This window comes from Astatotilapia calliptera, chromosome 1, assembly GCF_964374335.1.
Source record: "Astatotilapia calliptera chromosome 1, fAstCal68.1, whole genome shotgun sequence".
NCBI classification, from domain to species: Eukaryota; Metazoa; Chordata; class Actinopteri; order Cichliformes; family Cichlidae; genus Astatotilapia; species Astatotilapia calliptera.
In genome coordinates this window covers 41987285-42007493 of record NC_137422.1, presented here as the reverse complement: position 1 = coordinate 42007493, position 20209 = coordinate 41987285, and positions in this window count along the sequence as shown.

The following is a 20209-nucleotide window of genomic DNA, read 5'->3' as shown; positions in this document are numbered from 1 at the left end:
TTTCTTTCCCCAAACCCTTACCAGCCAGGTCCCGGTGGGGTGGGTGATGCCCCTACCCACATCTCCTACCCTAACCTTAACCTATCCCCCCCTCCCTGTCCCAAACCCCAGAAAAAACAGAAAAAAAGCCTAAAAAAATGGAAAAACAAAAAACAGAAAAAGAAGCCTAAATAGAGTGGTTACTAAGGATGGGGGTGCCAGAAAAACAAGATGATAGACAGAGTGGACTAAGGAATAGGGGGTGCCATAAAGAAAAAGGATAGAAAGAAAGCTCCCCAAGTAGGGTTGAGAAGAGAAAAAAGAGAGAGAGTAAGAAAGCTCCCCAAGTAGGGTTGAGAGGAAAAGAGAAAAGTCACGTAAAAACAGAAAAAGTGACAGAGAGAAAAATAGAAAAAACTAAGTACAGAAAAAATTAAAAAGCCAAGAAAAAAAACCTAAGTAAAGAAGAAACAGAAAAAAGTAAGACAAAAAAGTCAGAAAGAAAAGCTAAGAAGAGAAAAGTATAAATAGAGGACAAACCAGTCCCTACCCTCATTGAGCCCAGCCTGATGAAGGCGAAGTAACGCCGAAACGTCGCGACGGGCTCAATAGAACAACTAATGGCCACTACTACCCAATGATGGGCAATTTTTTGATCCGGGGGCATCAGTGCCTACCCCAGTCGAGTGAGCGTGCATCAGGGGACCCAGACTTCTGCCTGGGACCCCTTTCTTTCCCCAAACCCTTACCAGCCAGGTCCCGGTGGGGTGGGTGATGCCCCTACCCACATCTCCTACCCTAACCTTAACCTATCCCCCCCTCCCTGTCCCAAACCCCAGAAAAAACAGAAAAAAAGCCTAAAAAAATGGAAAAACAAAAAACAGAAAAAGAAGCCTAAATAGAGTGGTTACTAAGGATGGGGGTGCCAGAAAAACAAGATGATAGACAGAGTGGACTAAGGAATAGGGGGTGCCATAAAGAAAAAGGATAGAAAGAAAGCTCCCCAAGTAGGGTTGAGAAGAGAAAAAAAGAGAGAGAGTAAGAAAGCTCCCCAAGTAGGGTTGAGAGGAAAAGAGAAAAGTCACGTAAAAACAGAAAAAGTGACAGAGAGAAAAATAGAAAAAACTAAGTACAGAAAAAATTAAAAAGCCAAGAAAAAAAACCTAAGTAAAGAAGAAACAGAAAAAAGTAAGACAAAAAAGTCAGAAAGAAAAGCTAAGAAGAGAAAAGTATAAATAGAGGACAAACCAGTCCCTACCCTCATTGAGCCCAGCCTGATGAAGGCGAAGTAACGCCGAAACGTCGCGACGGGCTCAATAGAACAACTAATGGCCACTACTACCCAATGATGGGCAATTTTTTGATCCGGGGGCATCAGTGCCTACCCCAGTCGAGTGAGCGTGCATCAGGGGACCCAGACTTCTGCCTGGGACCCCTTTCTTTCCCCAAACCCTTACCAGCCAGGTCCCGGTGGGGTGGGTGATGCCCCTACCCACATCTCCTACCCTAACCTTAACCTATCCCCCCCTCCCTGTCCCAAACCCCAGAAAAAACAGAAAAAAAGCCTAAAAAAATGGAAAAACAAAAAACAGAAAAAGAAGCCTAAATAGAGTGGTTACTAAGGATGGGGGTGCCAGAAAAACAAGATGATAGACAGAGTGGACTAAGGAATAGGGGGTGCCATAAAGAAAAAGGATAGAAAGAAAGCTCCCCAAGTAGGGTTGAGAAGAGAAAAAAAGAGAGAGAGTAAGAAAGCTCCCCAAGTAGGGTTGAGAGGAAAAGAGAAAAGTCACGTAAAAACAGAAAAAGTGACAGAGAGAAAAATAGAAAAAACTAAGTACAGAAAAAATTAAAAAGCCAAGAAAAAAAACCTAAGTAAAGAAGAAACAGAAAAAAGTAAGACAAAAAAGTCAGAAAGAAAAGCTAAGAAGAGAAAAGTATAAATAGAGGACAAACCAGTCCCTACCCTCATTGAGCCCAGCCTGATGAAGGCGAAGTAACGCCGAAACGTCGCGACGGGCTCAATAGAACAACTAATGGCCACTACTACCCAATGATGGGCAATTTTTTGATCCGGGGGCATCAGTGCCTACCCCAGTCGAGTGAGCGTGCATCAGGGGACCCAGACTTCTGCCTGGGACCCCTTTCTTTCCCCAAACCCTTACCAGCCAGGTCCCGGTGGGGTGGGTGATGCCCCTACCCACATCTCCTACCCTAACCTTAACCTATCCCCCCCTCCCTGTCCCAAACCCCAGAAAAAACAGAAAAAAAGCCTAAAAAAATGGAAAAACAAAAAACAGAAAAAGAAGCCTAAATAGAGTGGTTACTAAGGATGGGGGTGCCAGAAAAACAAGATGATAGACAGAGTGGACTAAGGAATAGGGGGTGCCATAAAGAAAAAGGATAGAAAGAAAGCTCCCCAAGTAGGGTTGAGAAGAGAAAAAAAGAGAGAGAGTAAGAAAGCTCCCCAAGTAGGGTTGAGAGGAAAAGAGAAAAGTCACGTAAAAACAGAAAAAGTGACAGAGAGAAAAATAGAAAAAACTAAGTACAGAAAAAATTAAAAAGCCAAGAAAAAAAACCTAAGTAAAGAAGAAACAGAAAAAAGTAAGACAAAAAAGTCAGAAAGAAAAGCTAAGAAGAGAAAAGTATAAATAGAGGACAAACCAGTCCCTACCCTCATTGAGCCCAGCCTGATGAAGGCGAAGTAACGCCGAAACGTCGCGACGGGCTCAATAGAACAACTAATGGCCACTACTACCCAATGATGGGCAATTTTTTGATCCGGGGGCATCAGTGCCTACCCCAGTCGAGTGAGCGTGCATCAGGGGACCCAGACTTCTGCCTGGGACCCCTTTCTTTCCCCAAACCCTTACCAGCCAGGTCCCGGTGGGGTGGGTGATGCCCCTACCCACATCTCCTACCCTAACCTTAACCTATCCCCCCCTCCCTGTCCCAAACCCCAGAAAAAACAGAAAAAAAGCCTAAAAAAATGGAAAAACAAAAAACAGAAAAAGAAGCCTAAATAGAGTGGTTACTAAGGATGGGGGTGCCAGAAAAACAAGATGATAGACAGAGTGGACTAAGGAATAGGGGGTGCCATAAAGAAAAAGGATAGAAAGAAAGCTCCCCAAGTAGGGTTGAGAAGAGAAAAAAAGAGAGAGAGTAAGAAAGCTCCCCAAGTAGGGTTGAGAGGAAAAGAGAAAAGTCACGTAAAAACAGAAAAAGTGACAGAGAGAAAAATAGAAAAAACTAAGTACAGAAAAAATTAAAAAGCCAAGAAAAAAAACCTAAGTAAAGAAGAAACAGAAAAAAGTAAGACAAAAAAGTCAGAAAGAAAAGCTAAGAAGAGAAAAGTATAAATAGAGGACAAACCAGTCCCTACCCTCATTGAGCCCAGCCTGATGAAGGCGAAGTAACGCCGAAACGTCGCGACGGGCTCAATAGAACAACTAATGGCCACTACTACCCAATGATGGGCAATTTTTTGATCCGGGGGCATCAGTGCCTACCCCAGTCGAGTGAGCGTGCATCAGGGGACCCAGACTTCTGCCTGGGACCCCTTTCTTTCCCCAAACCCTTACCAGCCAGGTCCCGGTGGGGTGGGTGATGCCCCTACCCACATCTCCTACCCTAACCTTAACCTATCCCCCCTCCCTGTCCCAAACCCCAGAAAAAACAGAAAAAAAGCCTAAAAAAATGGAAAAACAAAAAACAGAAAAAGAAGCCTAAATAGAGTGGTTACTAAGGATGGGGGTGCCAGAAAAACAAGATGATAGACAGAGTGGACTAAGGAATAGGGGGTGCCATAAAGAAAAAGGATAGAAAGAAAGCTCCCCAAGTAGGGTTGAGAAGAGAAAAAAAGAGAGAGAGTAAGAAAGCTCCCCAAGTAGGGTTGAGAGGAAAAGAGAAAAGTCACGTAAAAACAGAAAAAGTGACAGAGAGAAAAATAGAAAAAACTAAGTACAGAAAAAATTAAAAAGCCAAGAAAAAAAACCTAAGTAAAGAAGAAACAGAAAAAAGTAAGACAAAAAAGTCAGAAAGAAAAGCTAAGAAGAGAAAAGTATAAATAGAGGACAAACCAGTCCCTACCCTCATTGAGCCCAGCCTGATGAAGGCGAAGTAACGCCGAAACGTCGCGACGGGCTCAATAGAACAACTAATGGCCACTACTACCCAATGATGGGCAATTTTTTGATCCGGGGGCATCAGTGCCTACCCCAGTCGAGTGAGCGTGCATCAGGGGACCCAGACTTCTGCCTGGGACCCCTTTCTTTCCCCAAACCCTTACCAGCCAGGTCCCGGTGGGGTGGGTGATGCCCCTACCCACATCTCCTACCCTAACCTTAACCTATCCCCCCCTCCCTGTCCCAAACCCCAGAAAAAACAGAAAAAAAGCCTAAAAAAATGGAAAAACAAAAAACAGAAAAAGAAGCCTAAATAGAGTGGTTACTAAGGATGGGGGTGCCAGAAAAACAAGATGATAGACAGAGTGGACTAAGGAATAGGGGGTGCCATAAAGAAAAAGGATAGAAAGAAAGCTCCCCAAGTAGGGTTGAGAAGAGAAAAAAAGAGAGAGAGTAAGAAAGCTCCCCAAGTAGGGTTGAGAGGAAAAGAGAAAAGTCACGTAAAAACAGAAAAAGTGACAGAGAGAAAAATAGAAAAAACTAAGTACAGAAAAAATTAAAAAGCCAAGAAAAAAAACCTAAGTAAAGAAGAAACAGAAAAAAGTAAGACAAAAAAGTCAGAAAGAAAAGCTAAGAAGAGAAAAGTATAAATAGAGGACAAACCAGTCCCTACCCTCATTGAGCCCAGCCTGATGAAGGCGAAGTAACGCCGAAACGTCGCGACGGGCTCAATAGAACAACTAATGGCCACTACTACCCAATGATGGGCAATTTTTTGATCCGGGGGCATCAGTGCCTACCCCAGTCGAGTGAGCGTGCATCAGGGGACCCAGACGGACCCCTTTCTTTCCCCAAACCCTTTCTTTCCCCAAACCCTTACCAGCCAGGTCCCGGTGGGGTGGGTGATGCCCCTACCCACATCTCCTACCCTAACCTTAACCTATCCCCCCCTCCCTGTCCCAAACCCCAGAAAAAACAGAAAAAAAGCCTAAAAAAATGGAAAAACAAAAAACAGAAAAAGAAGCCTAAATAGAGTGGTTACTAAGGATGGGGGTGCCAGAAAAACAAGATGATAGACAGAGTGGACTAAGGAATAGGGGGTGCCATAAAGAAAAAGGATAGAAAGAAAGCTCCCCAAGTAGGGTTGAGAAGAGAAAAAAAGAGAGAGAGTAAGAAAGCTCCCCAAGTAGGGTTGAGAGGAAAAGAGAAAAGTCACGTAAAAACAGAAAAAGTGACAGAGAGAAAAATAGAAAAAACTAAGTACAGAAAAAATTAAAAAGCCAAGAAAAAAACCTAAGTAAAGAAGAAACAGAAAAAAGTAAGACAAAAAAGTCAGAAAGAAAAGCTAAGAAGAGAAAAGTATAAATAGAGGACAAACCAGTCCCTACCCTCATTGAGCCCAGCCTGATGAAGGCGAAGTAACGCCGAAACGTCGCGACGGGCTCAATAGAACAACTAATGGCCACTACTACCCAATGATGGGCAATTTTTTGATCCGGGGGCATCAGTGCCTACCCCAGTCGAGTGAGCGTGCATCAGGGGACCCAGACTTCTGCCTGGGACCCCTTTCTTTCCCCAAACCCTTACCAGCCAGGTCCCGGTGGGGTGGGTGATGCCCCTACCCACATCTCCTACCCTAACCTTAACCTATCCCCCCCTCCCTGTCCCAAACCCCAGAAAAAACAGAAAAAAAGCCTAAAAAAATGGAAAAACAAAAAACAGAAAAAGAAGCCTAAATAGAGTGGTTACTAAGGATGGGGGTGCCAGAAAAACAAGATGATAGACAGAGTGGACTAAGGAATAGGGGGTGCCATAAAGAAAAAGGATAGAAAGAAAGCTCCCCAAGTAGGGTTGAGAAGAGAAAAAAAGAGAGAGAGTAAGAAAGCTCCCCAAGTAGGGTTGAGAGGAAAAGAGAAAAGTCACGTAAAAACAGAAAAAGTGACAGAGAGAAAAATAGAAAAAACTAAGTACAGAAAAAATTAAAAAGCCAAGAAAAAAACCTAAGTAAAGAAGAAACAGAAAAAAGTAAGACAAAAAAGTCAGAAAGAAAAGCTAAGAAGAGAAAAGTATAAATAGAGGACAAACCAGTCCCTACCCTCATTGAGCCCAGCCTGATGAAGGCGAAGTAACGCCGAAACGTCGCGACGGGCTCAATAGAACAACTAATGGCCACTACTACCCAATGATGGGCAATTTTTTGATCCGGGGGCATCAGTGCCTACCCCAGTCGAGTGAGCGTGCATCAGGGGACCCAGACTTCTGCCTGGGACCCCTTTCTTTCCCCAAACCCTTACCAGCCAGGTCCCGGTGGGGTGGGTGATGCCCCTACCCACATCTCCTACCCTAACCTTAACCTATCCCCCCCTCCCTGTCCCAAACCCCAGAAAAAACAGAAAAAAAGCCTAAAAAAATGGAAAAACAAAAAACAGAAAAAGAAGCCTAAATAGAGTGGTTACTAAGGATGGGGGTGCCAGAAAAACAAGATGATAGACAGAGTGGACTAAGGAATAGGGGGTGCCATAAAGAAAAAGGATAGAAAGAAAGCTCCCCAAGTAGGGTTGAGAAGAGAAAAAAAGAGAGAGAGTAAGAAAGCTCCCCAAGTAGGGTTGAGAGGAAAAGAGAAAAGTCACGTAAAAACAGAAAAAGTGACAGAGAGAAAAATAGAAAAAACTAAGTACAGAAAAAATTAAAAAGCCAAGAAAAAAACCTAAGTAAAGAAGAAACAGAAAAAAGTAAGACAAAAAAGTCAGAAAGAAAAGCTAAGAAGAGAAAAGTATAAATAGAGGACAAACCAGTCCCTACCCTCATTGAGCCCAGCCTGATGAAGGCGAAGTAACGCCGAAACGTCGCGACGGGCTCAATAGAACAACTAATGGCCACTACTACCCAATGATGGGCAATTTTTTGATCCGGGGGCATCAGTGCCTACCCCAGTCGAGTGAGCGTGCATCAGGGGACCCAGACTTCTGCCTGGGACCCCTTTCTTTCCCCAAACCCTTACCAGCCAGGTCCCGGTGGGGTGGGTGATGCCCCTACCCACATCTCCTACCCTAACCTTAACCTATCCCCCCCTCCCTGTCCCAAACCCCAGAAAAAACAGAAAAAAAGCCTAAAAAAATGGAAAAACAAAAAACAGAAAAAGAAGCCTAAATAGAGTGGTTACTAAGGATGGGGGTGCCAGAAAAACAAGATGATAGACAGAGTGGACTAAGGAATAGGGGGTGCCATAAAGAAAAAGGATAGAAAGAAAGCTCCCCAAGTAGGGTTGAGAAGAGAAAAAAAGAGAGAGAGTAAGAAAGCTCCCCAAGTAGGGTTGAGAGGAAAAGAGAAAAGTCACGTAAAAACAGAAAAAGTGACAGAGAGAAAAATAGAAAAAACTAAGTACAGAAAAAATTAAAAAGCCAAGAAAAAAACCTAAGTAAAGAAGAAACAGAAAAAAGTAAGACAAAAAAGTCAGAAAGAAAAGCTAAGAAGAGAAAAGTATAAATAGAGGACAAACCAGTCCCTACCCTCATTGAGCCCAGCCTGATGAAGGCGAAGTAACGCCGAAACGTCGCGACGGGCTCAATAGAACAACTAATGGCCACTACTACCCAATGATGGGCAATTTTTTGATCCGGGGGCATCAGTGCCTACCCCAGTCGAGTGAGCGTGCATCAGGGGACCCAGACTTCTGCCTGGGACCCCTTTCTTTCCCCAAACCCTTACCAGCCAGGTCCCGGTGGGGTGGGTGATGCCCCTACCCACATCTCCTACCCTAACCTTAACCTATCCCCCCCTCCCTGTCCCAAACCCCAGAAAAAACAGAAAAAAAGCCTAAAAAAATGGAAAAACAAAAAACAGAAAAAGAAGCCTAAATAGAGTGGTTACTAAGGATGGGGGTGCCAGAAAAACAAGATGATAGACAGAGTGGACTAAGGAATAGGGGGTGCCATAAAGAAAAAGGATAGAAAGAAAGCTCCCCAAGTAGGGTTGAGAAGAGAAAAAAAGAGAGAGAGTAAGAAAGCTCCCCAAGTAGGGTTGAGAGGAAAAGAGAAAAGTCACGTAAAAACAGAAAAAGTGACAGAGAGAAAAATAGAAAAAACTAAGTACAGAAAAAATTAAAAAGCCAAGAAAAAAACCTAAGTAAAGAAGAAACAGAAAAAAGTAAGACAAAAAAGTCAGAAAGAAAAGCTAAGAAGAGAAAAGTATAAATAGAGGACAAACCAGTCCCTACCCTCATTGAGCCCAGCCTGATGAAGGCGAAGTAACGCCGAAACGTCGCGACGGGCTCAATAGAACAACTAATGGCCACTACTACCCAATGATGGGCAATTTTTTGATCCGGGGGCATCAGTGCCTACCCCAGTCGAGTGAGCGTGCATCAGGGGACCCAGACTTCTGCCTGGGACCCCTTTCTTTCCCCAAACCCTTACCAGCCAGGTCCCGGTGGGGTGGGTGATGCCCCTACCCACATCTCCTACCCTAACCTTAACCTATCCCCCCCTCCCTGTCCCAAACCCCAGAAAAAACAGAAAAAAAGCCTAAAAAAATGGAAAAACAAAAAACAGAAAAAGAAGCCTAAATAGAGTGGTTACTAAGGATGGGGGTGCCAGAAAAACAAGATGATAGACAGAGTGGACTAAGGAATAGGGGGTGCCATAAAGAAAAAGGATAGAAAGAAAGCTCCCCAAGTAGGGTTGAGAAGAGAAAAAAAGAGAGAGAGTAAGAAAGCTCCCCAAGTAGGGTTGAGAGGAAAAGAGAAAAGTCACGTAAAAACAGAAAAAGTGACAGAGAGAAAAATAGAAAAAACTAAGTACAGAAAAAATTAAAAAGCCAAGAAAAAAACCTAAGTAAAGAAGAAACAGAAAAAAGTAAGACAAAAAAGTCAGAAAGAAAAGCTAAGAAGAGAAAAGTATAAATAGAGGACAAACCAGTCCCTACCCTCATTGAGCCCAGCCTGATGAAGGCGAAGTAACGCCGAAACGTCGCGACGGGCTCAATAGAACAACTAATGGCCACTACTACCCAATGATGGGCAATTTTTTGATCCGGGGGCATCAGTGCCTACCCCAGTCGAGTGAGCGTGCATCAGGGGACCCAGACTTCTGCCTGGGACCCCTTTCTTTCCCCAAACCCTTACCAGCCAGGTCCCGGTGGGGTGGGTGATGCCCCTACCCACATCTCCTACCCTAACCTTAACCTATCCCCCCCTCCCTGTCCCAAACCCCAGAAAAAACAGAAAAAAAGCCTAAAAAAATGGAAAAACAAAAAACAGAAAAAGAAGCCTAAATAGAGTGGTTACTAAGGATGGGGGTGCCAGAAAAACAAGATGATAGACAGAGTGGACTAAGGAATAGGGGGTGCCATAAAGAAAAAGGATAGAAAGAAAGCTCCCCAAGTAGGGTTGAGAAGAGAAAAAAAGAGAGAGAGTAAGAAAGCTCCCCAAGTAGGGTTGAGAGGAAAAGAGAAAAGTCACGTAAAAACAGAAAAAGTGACAGAGAGAAAAATAGAAAAAACTAAGTACAGAAAAAATTAAAAAGCCAAGAAAAAAACCTAAGTAAAGAAGAAACAGAAAAAAGTAAGACAAAAAAGTCAGAAAGAAAAGCTAAGAAGAGAAAAGTATAAATAGAGGACAAACCAGTCCCTACCCTCATTGAGCCCAGCCTGATGAAGGCGAAGTAACGCCGAAACGTCGCGACGGGCTCAATAGAACAACTAATGGCCACTACTACCCAATGATGGGCAATTTTTTGATCCGGGGGCATCAGTGCCTACCCCAGTCGAGTGAGCGTGCATCAGGGGACCCAGACTTCTGCCTGGGACCCCTTTCTTTCCCCAAACCCTTACCAGCCAGGTCCCGGTGGGGTGGGTGATGCCCCTACCCACATCTCCTACCCTAACCTTAACCTATCCCCCCCTCCCTGTCCCAAACCCCAGAAAAAACAGAAAAAAAGCCTAAAAAAATGGAAAAACAAAAAACAGAAAAAGAAGCCTAAATAGAGTGGTTACTAAGGATGGGGGTGCCAGAAAAACAAGATGATAGACAGAGTGGACTAAGGAATAGGGGGTGCCATAAAGAAAAAGGATAGAAAGAAAGCTCCCCAAGTAGGGTTGAGAAGAGAAAAAAAGAGAGAGAGTAAGAAAGCTCCCCAAGTAGGGTTGAGAGGAAAAGAGAAAAGTCACGTAAAAACAGAAAAAGTGACAGAGAGAAAAATAGAAAAAACTAAGTACAGAAAAAATTAAAAAGCCAAGAAAAAAACCTAAGTAAAGAAGAAACAGAAAAAAGTAAGACAAAAAAGTCAGAAAGAAAAGCTAAGAAGAGAAAAGTATAAATAGAGGACAAACCAGTCCCTACCCTCATTGAGCCCAGCCTGATGAAGGCGAAGTAACGCCGAAACGTCGCGACGGGCTCAATAGAACAACTAATGGCCACTACTACCCAATGATGGGCAATTTTTTGATCCGGGGGCATCAGTGCCTACCCCAGTCGAGTGAGCGTGCATCAGGGGACCCAGACTTCTGCCTGGGACCCCTTTCTTTCCCCAAACCCTTACCAGCCAGGTCCCGGTGGGGTGGGTGATGCCCCTACCCACATCTCCTACCCTAACCTTAACCTATCCCCCCCTCCCTGTCCCAAACCCCAGAAAAAACAGAAAAAAAGCCTAAAAAAATGGAAAAACAAAAAACAGAAAAAGAAGCCTAAATAGAGTGGTTACTAAGGATGGGGGTGCCAGAAAAACAAGATGATAGACAGAGTGGACTAAGGAATAGGGGGTGCCATAAAGAAAAAGGATAGAAAGAAAGCTCCCCAAGTAGGGTTGAGAAGAGAAAAAAAGAGAGAGAGTAAGAAAGCTCCCCAAGTAGGGTTGAGAGGAAAAGAGAAAAGTCACGTAAAAACAGAAAAAGTGACAGAGAGAAAAATAGAAAAAACTAAGTACAGAAAAAATTAAAAAGCCAAGAAAAAAACCTAAGTAAAGAAGAAACAGAAAAAAGTAAGACAAAAAAGTCAGAAAGAAAAGCTAAGAAGAGAAAAGTATAAATAGAGGACAAACCAGTCCCTACCCTCATTGAGCCCAGCCTGATGAAGGCGAAGTAACGCCGAAACGTCGCGACGGGCTCAATAGAACAACTAATGGCCACTACTACCCAATGATGGGCAATTTTTTGATCCGGGGGCATCAGTGCCTACCCCAGTCGAGTGAGCGTGCATCAGGGGACCCAGACTTCTGCCTGGGACCCCTTTCTTTCCCCAAACCCTTACCAGCCAGGTCCCGGTGGGGTGGGTGATGCCCCTACCCACATCTCCTACCCTAACCTTAACCTATCCCCCCCTCCCTGTCCCAAACCCCAGAAAAAACAGAAAAAAAGCCTAAAAAAATGGAAAAACAAAAAACAGAAAAAGAAGCCTAAATAGAGTGGTTACTAAGGATGGGGGTGCCAGAAAAACAAGATGATAGACAGAGTGGACTAAGGAATAGGGGGTGCCATAAAGAAAAAGGATAGAAAGAAAGCTCCCCAAGTAGGGTTGAGAAGAGAAAAAAAGAGAGAGAGTAAGAAAGCTCCCCAAGTAGGGTTGAGAGGAAAAGAGAAAAGTCACGTAAAAACAGAAAAAGTGACAGAGAGAAAAATAGAAAAAACTAAGTACAGAAAAAATTAAAAAGCCAAGAAAAAAACCTAAGTAAAGAAGAAACAGAAAAAAGTAAGACAAAAAAGTCAGAAAGAAAAGCTAAGAAGAGAAAAGTATAAATAGAGGACAAACCAGTCCCTACCCTCATTGAGCCCAGCCTGATGAAGGCGAAGTAACGCCGAAACGTCGCGACGGGCTCAATAGAACAACTAATGGCCACTACTACCCAATGATGGGCAATTTTTTGATCCGGGGGCATCAGTGCCTACCCCAGTCGAGTGAGCGTGCATCAGGGGACCCAGACTTCTGCCTGGGACCCCTTTCTTTCCCCAAACCCTTACCAGCCAGGTCCCGGTGGGGTGGGTGATGCCCCTACCCACATCTCCTACCCTAACCTTAACCTATCCCCCCCTCCCTGTCCCAAACCCCAGAAAAAACAGAAAAAAAGCCTAAAAAAATGGAAAAACAAAAAACAGAAAAAGAAGCCTAAATAGAGTGGTTACTAAGGATGGGGGTGCCAGAAAAACAAGATGATAGACAGAGTGGACTAAGGAATAGGGGGTGCCATAAAGAAAAAGGATAGAAAGAAAGCTCCCCAAGTAGGGTTGAGAAGAGAAAAAAAGAGAGAGAGTAAGAAAGCTCCCCAAGTAGGGTTGAGAGGAAAAGAGAAAAGTCACGTAAAAACAGAAAAAGTGACAGAGAGAAAAATAGAAAAAACTAAGTACAGAAAAAATTAAAAAGCCAAGAAAAAAACCTAAGTAAAGAAGAAACAGAAAAAAGTAAGACAAAAAAGTCAGAAAGAAAAGCTAAGAAGAGAAAAGTATAAATAGAGGACAAACCAGTCCCTACCCTCATTGAGCCCAGCCTGATGAAGGCGAAGTAACGCCGAAACGTCGCGACGGGCTCAATAGAACAACTAATGGCCACTACTACCCAATGATGGGCAATTTTTTGATCCGGGGGCATCAGTGCCTACCCCAGTCGAGTGAGCGTGCATCAGGGGACCCAGACTTCTGCCTGGGACCCCTTTCTTTCCCCAAACCCTTACCAGCCAGGTCCCGGTGGGGTGGGTGATGCCCCTACCCACATCTCCTACCCTAACCTTAACCTATCCCCCCCTCCCTGTCCCAAACCCCAGAAAAAACAGAAAAAAAGCCTAAAAAAATGGAAAAACAAAAAACAGAAAAAGAAGCCTAAATAGAGTGGTTACTAAGGATGGGGGTGCCAGAAAAACAAGATGATAGACAGAGTGGACTAAGGAATAGGGGGTGCCATAAAGAAAAAGGATAGAAAGAAAGCTCCCCAAGTAGGGTTGAGAAGAGAAAAAAAGAGAGAGAGTAAGAAAGCTCCCCAAGTAGGGTTGAGAGGAAAAGAGAAAAGTCACGTAAAAACAGAAAAAGTGACAGAGAGAAAAATAGAAAAAACTAAGTACAGAAAAAATTAAAAAGCCAAGAAAAAAACCTAAGTAAAGAAGAAACAGAAAAAAGTAAGACAAAAAAGTCAGAAAGAAAAGCTAAGAAGAGAAAAGTATAAATAGAGGACAAACCAGTCCCTACCCTCATTGAGCCCAGCCTGATGAAGGCGAAGTAACGCCGAAACGTCGCGACGGGCTCAATAGAACAACTAATGGCCACTACTACCCAATGATGGGCAATTTTTTGATCCGGGGGCATCAGTGCCTACCCCAGTCGAGTGAGCGTGCATCAGGGGACCCAGACTTCTGCCTGGGACCCCTTTCTTTCCCCAAACCCTTACCAGCCAGGTCCCGGTGGGGTGGGTGATGCCCCTACCCACATCTCCTACCCTAACCTTAACCTATCCCCCCCTCCCTGTCCCAAACCCCAGAAAAAACAGAAAAAAAGCCTAAAAAAATGGAAAAACAAAAAACAGAAAAAGAAGCCTAAATAGAGTGGTTACTAAGGATGGGGGTGCCAGAAAAACAAGATGATAGACAGAGTGGACTAAGGAATAGGGGGTGCCATAAAGAAAAAGGATAGAAAGAAAGCTCCCCAAGTAGGGTTGAGAAGAGAAAAAAAGAGAGAGAGTAAGAAAGCTCCCCAAGTAGGGTTGAGAGGAAAAGAGAAAAGTCACGTAAAAACAGAAAAAGTGACAGAGAGAAAAATAGAAAAAACTAAGTACAGAAAAAATTAAAAAGCCAAGAAAAAAACCTAAGTAAAGAAGAAACAGAAAAAAGTAAGACAAAAAAGTCAGAAAGAAAAGCTAAGAAGAGAAAAGTATAAATAGAGGACAAACCAGTCCCTACCCTCATTGAGCCCAGCCTGATGAAGGCGAAGTAACGCCGAAACGTCGCGACGGGCTCAATAGAACAACTAATGGCCACTACTACCCAATGATGGGCAATTTTTTGATCCGGGGGCATCAGTGCCTACCCCAGTCGAGTGAGCGTGCATCAGGGGACCCAGACTTCTGCCTGGGACCCCTTTCTTTCCCCAAACCCTTACCAGCCAGGTCCCGGTGGGGTGGGTGATGCCCCTACCCACATCTCCTACCCTAACCTTAACCTATCCCCCCCTCCCTGTCCCAAACCCCAGAAAAAACAGAAAAAAAGCCTAAAAAAATGGAAAAACAAAAAACAGAAAAAGAAGCCTAAATAGAGTGGTTACTAAGGATGGGGGTGCCAGAAAAACAAGATGATAGACAGAGTGGACTAAGGAATAGGGGGTGCCATAAAGAAAAAGGATAGAAAGAAAGCTCCCCAAGTAGGGTTGAGAAGAGAAAAAAAGAGAGAGAGTAAGAAAGCTCCCCAAGTAGGGTTGAGAGGAAAAGAGAAAAGTCACGTAAAAACAGAAAAAGTGACAGAGAGAAAAATAGAAAAAACTAAGTACAGAAAAAATTAAAAAGCCAAGAAAAAAACCTAAGTAAAGAAGAAACAGAAAAAAGTAAGACAAAAAAGTCAGAAAGAAAAGCTAAGAAGAGAAAAGTATAAATAGAGGACAAACCAGTCCCTACCCTCATTGAGCCCAGCCTGATGAAGGCGAAGTAACGCCGAAACGTCGCGACGGGCTCAATAGAACAACTAATGGCCACTACTACCCAATGATGGGCAATTTTTTGATCCGGGGGCATCAGTGCCTACCCCAGTCGAGTGAGCGTGCATCAGGGGACCCAGACTTCTGCCTGGGACCCCTTTCTTTCCCCAAACCCTTACCAGCCAGGTCCCGGTGGGGTGGGTGATGCCCCTACCCACATCTCCTACCCTAACCTTAACCTATCCCCCCCTCCCTGTCCCAAACCCCAGAAAAAACAGAAAAAAAGCCTAAAAAAATGGAAAAACAAAAAACAGAAAAAGAAGCCTAAATAGAGTGGTTACTAAGGATGGGGGTGCCAGAAAAACAAGATGATAGACAGAGTGGACTAAGGAATAGGGGGTGCCATAAAGAAAAAGGATAGAAAGAAAGCTCCCCAAGTAGGGTTGAGAAGAGAAAAAAAGAGAGAGAGTAAGAAAGCTCCCCAAGTAGGGTTGAGAGGAAAAGAGAAAAGTCACGTAAAAACAGAAAAAGTGACAGAGAGAAAAATAGAAAAAACTAAGTACAGAAAAAATTAAAAAGCCAAGAAAAAAACCTAAGTAAAGAAGAAACAGAAAAAAGTAAGACAAAAAAGTCAGAAAGAAAAGCTAAGAAGAGAAAAGTATAAATAGAGGACAAACCAGTCCCTACCCTCATTGAGCCCAGCCTGATGAAGGCGAAGTAACGCCGAAACGTCGCGACGGGCTCAATAGAACAACTAATGGCCACTACTACCCAATGATGGGCAATTTTTTGATCCGGGGGCATCAGTGCCTACCCCAGTCGAGTGAGCGTGCATCAGGGGACCCAGACTTCTGCCTGGGACCCCTTTCTTTCCCCAAACCCTTACCAGCCAGGTCCCGGTGGGGTGGGTGATGCCCCTACCCACATCTCCTACCCTAACCTTAACCTATCCCCCCCTCCCTGTCCCAAACCCCAGAAAAAACAGAAAAAAAGCCTAAAAAAATGGAAAAACAAAAAACAGAAAAAGAAGCCTAAATAGAGTGGTTACTAAGGATGGGGGTGCCAGAAAAACAAGATGATAGACAGAGTGGACTAAGGAATAGGGGGTGCCATAAAGAAAAAGGATAGAAAGAAAGCTCCCCAAGTAGGGTTGAGAAGAGAAAAAAAGAGAGAGAGTAAGAAAGCTCCCCAAGTAGGGTTGAGAGGAAAAGAGAAAAGTCACGTAAAAACAGAAAAAGTGACAGAGAGAAAAATAGAAAAAACTAAGTACAGAAAAAATTAAAAAGCCAAGAAAAAAACCTAAGTAAAGAAGAAACAGAAAAAAGTAAGACAAAAAAGTCAGAAAGAAAAGCTAAGAAGAGAAAAGTATAAATAGAGGACAAACCAGTCCCTACCCTCATTGAGCCCAGCCTGATGAAGGCGAAGTAACGCCGAAACGTCGCGACGGGCTCAATAGAACAACTAATGGCCACTACTACCCAATGATGGGCAATTTTTTGATCCGGGGGCATCAGTGCCTACCCCAGTCGAGTGAGCGTGCATCAGGGGACCCAGACTTCTGCCTGGGACCCCTTTCTTTCCCCAAACCCTTACCAGCCAGGTCCCGGTGGGGTGGGTGATGCCCCTACCCACATCTCCTACCCTAACCTTAACCTATCCCCCCCTCCCTGTCCCAAACCCCAGAAAAAACAGAAAAAAAGCCTAAAAAAATGGAAAAACAAAAAACAGAAAAAGAAGCCTAAATAGAGTGGTTACTAAGGATGGGGGTGCCAGAAAAACAAGATGATAGACAGAGTGGACTAAGGAATAGGGGGTGCCATAAAGAAAAAGGATAGAAAGAAAGCTCCCCAAGTAGGGTTGAGAAGAGAAAAAAAGAGAGAGAGTAAGAAAGCTCCCCAAGTAGGGTTGAGAGGAAAAGAGAAAAGTCACGTAAAAACAGAAAAAGTGACAGAGAGAAAAATAGAAAAAACTAAGTACAGAAAAAATTAAAAAGCCAAGAAAAAAACCTAAGTAAAGAAGAAACAGAAAAAAGTAAGACAAAAAAGTCAGAAAGAAAAGCTAAGAAGAGAAAAGTATAAATAGAGGACAAACCAGTCCCTACCCTCATTGAGCCCAGCCTGATGAAGGCGAAGTAACGCCGAAACGTCGCGACGGGCTCAATAGAACAACTAATGGCCACTACTACCCAATGATGGGCAATTTTTTGATCCGGGGGCATCAGTGCCTACCCCAGTCGAGTGAGCGTGCATCAGGGGACCCAGACTTCTGCCTGGGACCCCTTTCTTTCCCCAAACCCTTACCAGCCAGGTCCCGGTGGGGTGGGTGATGCCCCTACCCACATCTCCTACCCTAACCTTAACCTATCCCCCCCTCCCTGTCCCAAACCCCAGAAAAAACAGAAAAAAAGCCTAAAAAAATGGAAAAACAAAAAACAGAAAAAGAAGCCTAAATAGAGTGGTTACTAAGGATGGGGGTGCCAGAAAAACAAGATGATAGACAGAGTGGACTAAGGAATAGGGGGTGCCATAAAGAAAAAGGATAGAAAGAAAGCTCCCCAAGTAGGGTTGAGAAGAGAAAAAAAGAGAGAGAGTAAGAAAGCTCCCCAAGTAGGGTTGAGAGGAAAAGAGAAAAGTCACGTAAAAACAGAAAAAGTGACAGAGAGAAAAATAGAAAAAACTAAGTACAGAAAAAATTAAAAAGCCAAGAAAAAAACCTAAGTAAAGAAGAAACAGAAAAAAGTAAGACAAAAAAGTCAGAAAGAAAAGCTAAGAAGAGAAAAGTATAAATAGAGGACAAACCAGTCCCTACCCATTGAGCCCAGCCTGATGAAGGCGAAGTAACGCCGAAACGTCGCGACGGGCTCAATAGAACAACTAATGGCCACTACTACCCAATGATGGGCAATTTTTTGATCCGGGGGCATCAGTGCCTACCCCAGTCGAGTGAGCGTGCATCAGGGGACCCAGACTTCTGCCTGGGACCCCTTTCTTTCCCCAAACCCTTACCAGCCAGGTCCCGGTGGGGTGGGTGATGCCCCTACCCACATCTCCTACCCTAACCTTAACCTATCCCCCCCTCCCTGTCCCAAACCCCAGAAAAAACAGAAAAAAAGCCTAAAAAAATGGAAAAACAAAAAACAGAAAAAGAAGCCTAAATAGAGTGGTTACTAAGGATGGGGGTGCCAGAAAAACAAGATGATAGACAGAGTGGACTAAGGAATAGGGGGTGCCATAAAGAAAAAGGATAGAAAGAAAGCTCCCCAAGTAGGGTTGAGAAGAGAAAAAAAGAGAGAGAGTAAGAAAGCTCCCCAAGTAGGGTTGAGAGGAAAAGAGAAAAGTCACGTAAAAACAGAAAAAGTGACAGAGAGAAAAATAGAAAAAACTAAGTACAGAAAAAATTAAAAAGCCAAGAAAAAAACCTAAGTAAAGAAGAAACAGAAAAAAGTAAGACAAAAAAGTCAGAAAGAAAAGCTAAGAAGAGAAAAGTATAAATAGAGGACAAACCAGTCCCTACCCTCATTGAGCCCAGCCTGATGAAGGCGAAGTAACGCCGAAACGTCGCGACGGGCTCAATAGAACAACTAATGGCCACTACTACCCAATGATGGGCAATTTTTTGATCCGGGGGCATCAGTGCCTACCCCAGTCGAGTGAGCGTGCATCAGGGGACCCAGACTTCTGCCTGGGACCCCTTTCTTTCCCCAAACCCTTACCAGCCAGGTCCCGGTGGGGTGGGTGATGCCCCTACCCACATCTCCTACCCTAACCTTAACCTATCCCCCCCTCCCTGTCCCAAACCCCAGAAAAAACAGAAAAAAAGCCTAAAAAAATGGAAAAACAAAAAACAGAAAAAGAAGCCTAAATAGAGTGGTTACTAAGGATGGGGGTGCCAGAAAAACAAGATGATAGACAGAGTGGACTAAGGAATAGGGGGTGCCATAAAGAAAAAGGATAGAAAGAAAGCTCCCCAAGTAGGGTTGAGAAGAGAAAAAAAGAGAGAGAGTAAGAAAGCTCCCCAAGTAGGGTTGAGAGGAAAAGAGAAAAGTCACGTAAAAACAGAAAAAGTGACAGAGAGAAAAATAGAAAAAACTAAGTACAGAAAAAATTAAAAAGCCAAGAAAAAAACCTAAGTAAAGAAGAAACAGAAAAAAGTAAGACAAAAAAGTCAGAAAGAAAAGCTAAGAAGAGAAAAGTATAAATAGAGGACAAACCAGTCCCTACCCTCATTGAGCCCAGCCTGATGAAGGCGAAGTAACGCCGAAACGTCGCGACGGGCTCAATAGAACAACTAATGGCCACTACTACCCAATGATGGGCAATTTTTTGATCCGGGGGCATCAGTGCCTACCCCAGTCGAGTGAGCGTGCATCAGGGGACCCAGACTTCTGCCTGGGACCCCTTTCTTTCCCCAAACCCTTACCAGCCAGGTCCCGGTGGGGTGGGTGATGCCCCTACCCACATCTCCTACCCTAACCTTAACCTATCCCCCCCTCCCTGTCCCAAACCCCAGAAAAAACAGAAAAAAAGCCTAAAAAAATGGAAAAACAAAAAACAGAAAAAGAAGCCTAAATAGAGTGGTTACTAAGGATGGGGGTGCCAGAAAAACAAGATGATAGACAGAGTGGACTAAGGAATAGGGGGTGCCATAAAGAAAAAGGATAGAAAGAAAGCTCCCCAAGTAGGGTTGAGAAGAGAAAAAAAGAGAGAGAGTAAGAAAGCTCCCCAAGTAGGGTTGAGAGGAAAAGAGAAAAGTCACGTAAAAACAGAAAAAGTGACAGAGAGAAAAATAGAAAAAACTAAGTACAGAAAAAATTAAAAAGCCAAGAAAAAAACCTAAGTAAAGAAGAAACAGAAAAAAGTAAGACAAAAAAGTCAGAAAGAAAAGCTAAGAAGAGAAAAGTATAAATAGAGGACAAACCAGTCCCTACCCTCATTGAGCCCAGCCTGATGAAGGCGAAGTAACGCCGAAACGTCGCGACGGGCTCAATAGAACAACTAATGGCCACTACTACCCAATGATGGGCAATTTTTTGATCCGGGGGCATCAGTGCCTACCCCAGTCGAGTGAGCGTGCATCAGGGGACCCAGACTTCTGCCTGGGACCCCTTTCTTTCCCCAAACCCTTACCAGCCAGGTCCCGGTGGGGTGGGTGATGCCCCTACCCACATCTCCTACCCTAACCTTAACCTATCCCCCCCTCCCTGTCCCAAACCCCAGAAAAAACAGAAAAAAAGCCTAAAAAAATGGAAAAACAAAAAACAGAAAAAGAAGCCTAAATAGAGTGGTTACTAAGGATGGGGGTGCCAGAAAAACAAGATGATAGACAGAGTGGACTAAGGAATAGGGGGTGCCATAAAGAAAAAGGATAGAAAGAAAGCTCCCCAAGTAGGGTTGAGAAGAGAAAAAAAGAGAGAGAGTAAGAAAGCTCCCCAAGTAGGGTTGAGAGGAAAAGAGAAAAGTCACGTAAAAACAGAAAAAGTGACAGAGAGAAAAATAGAAAAAACTAAG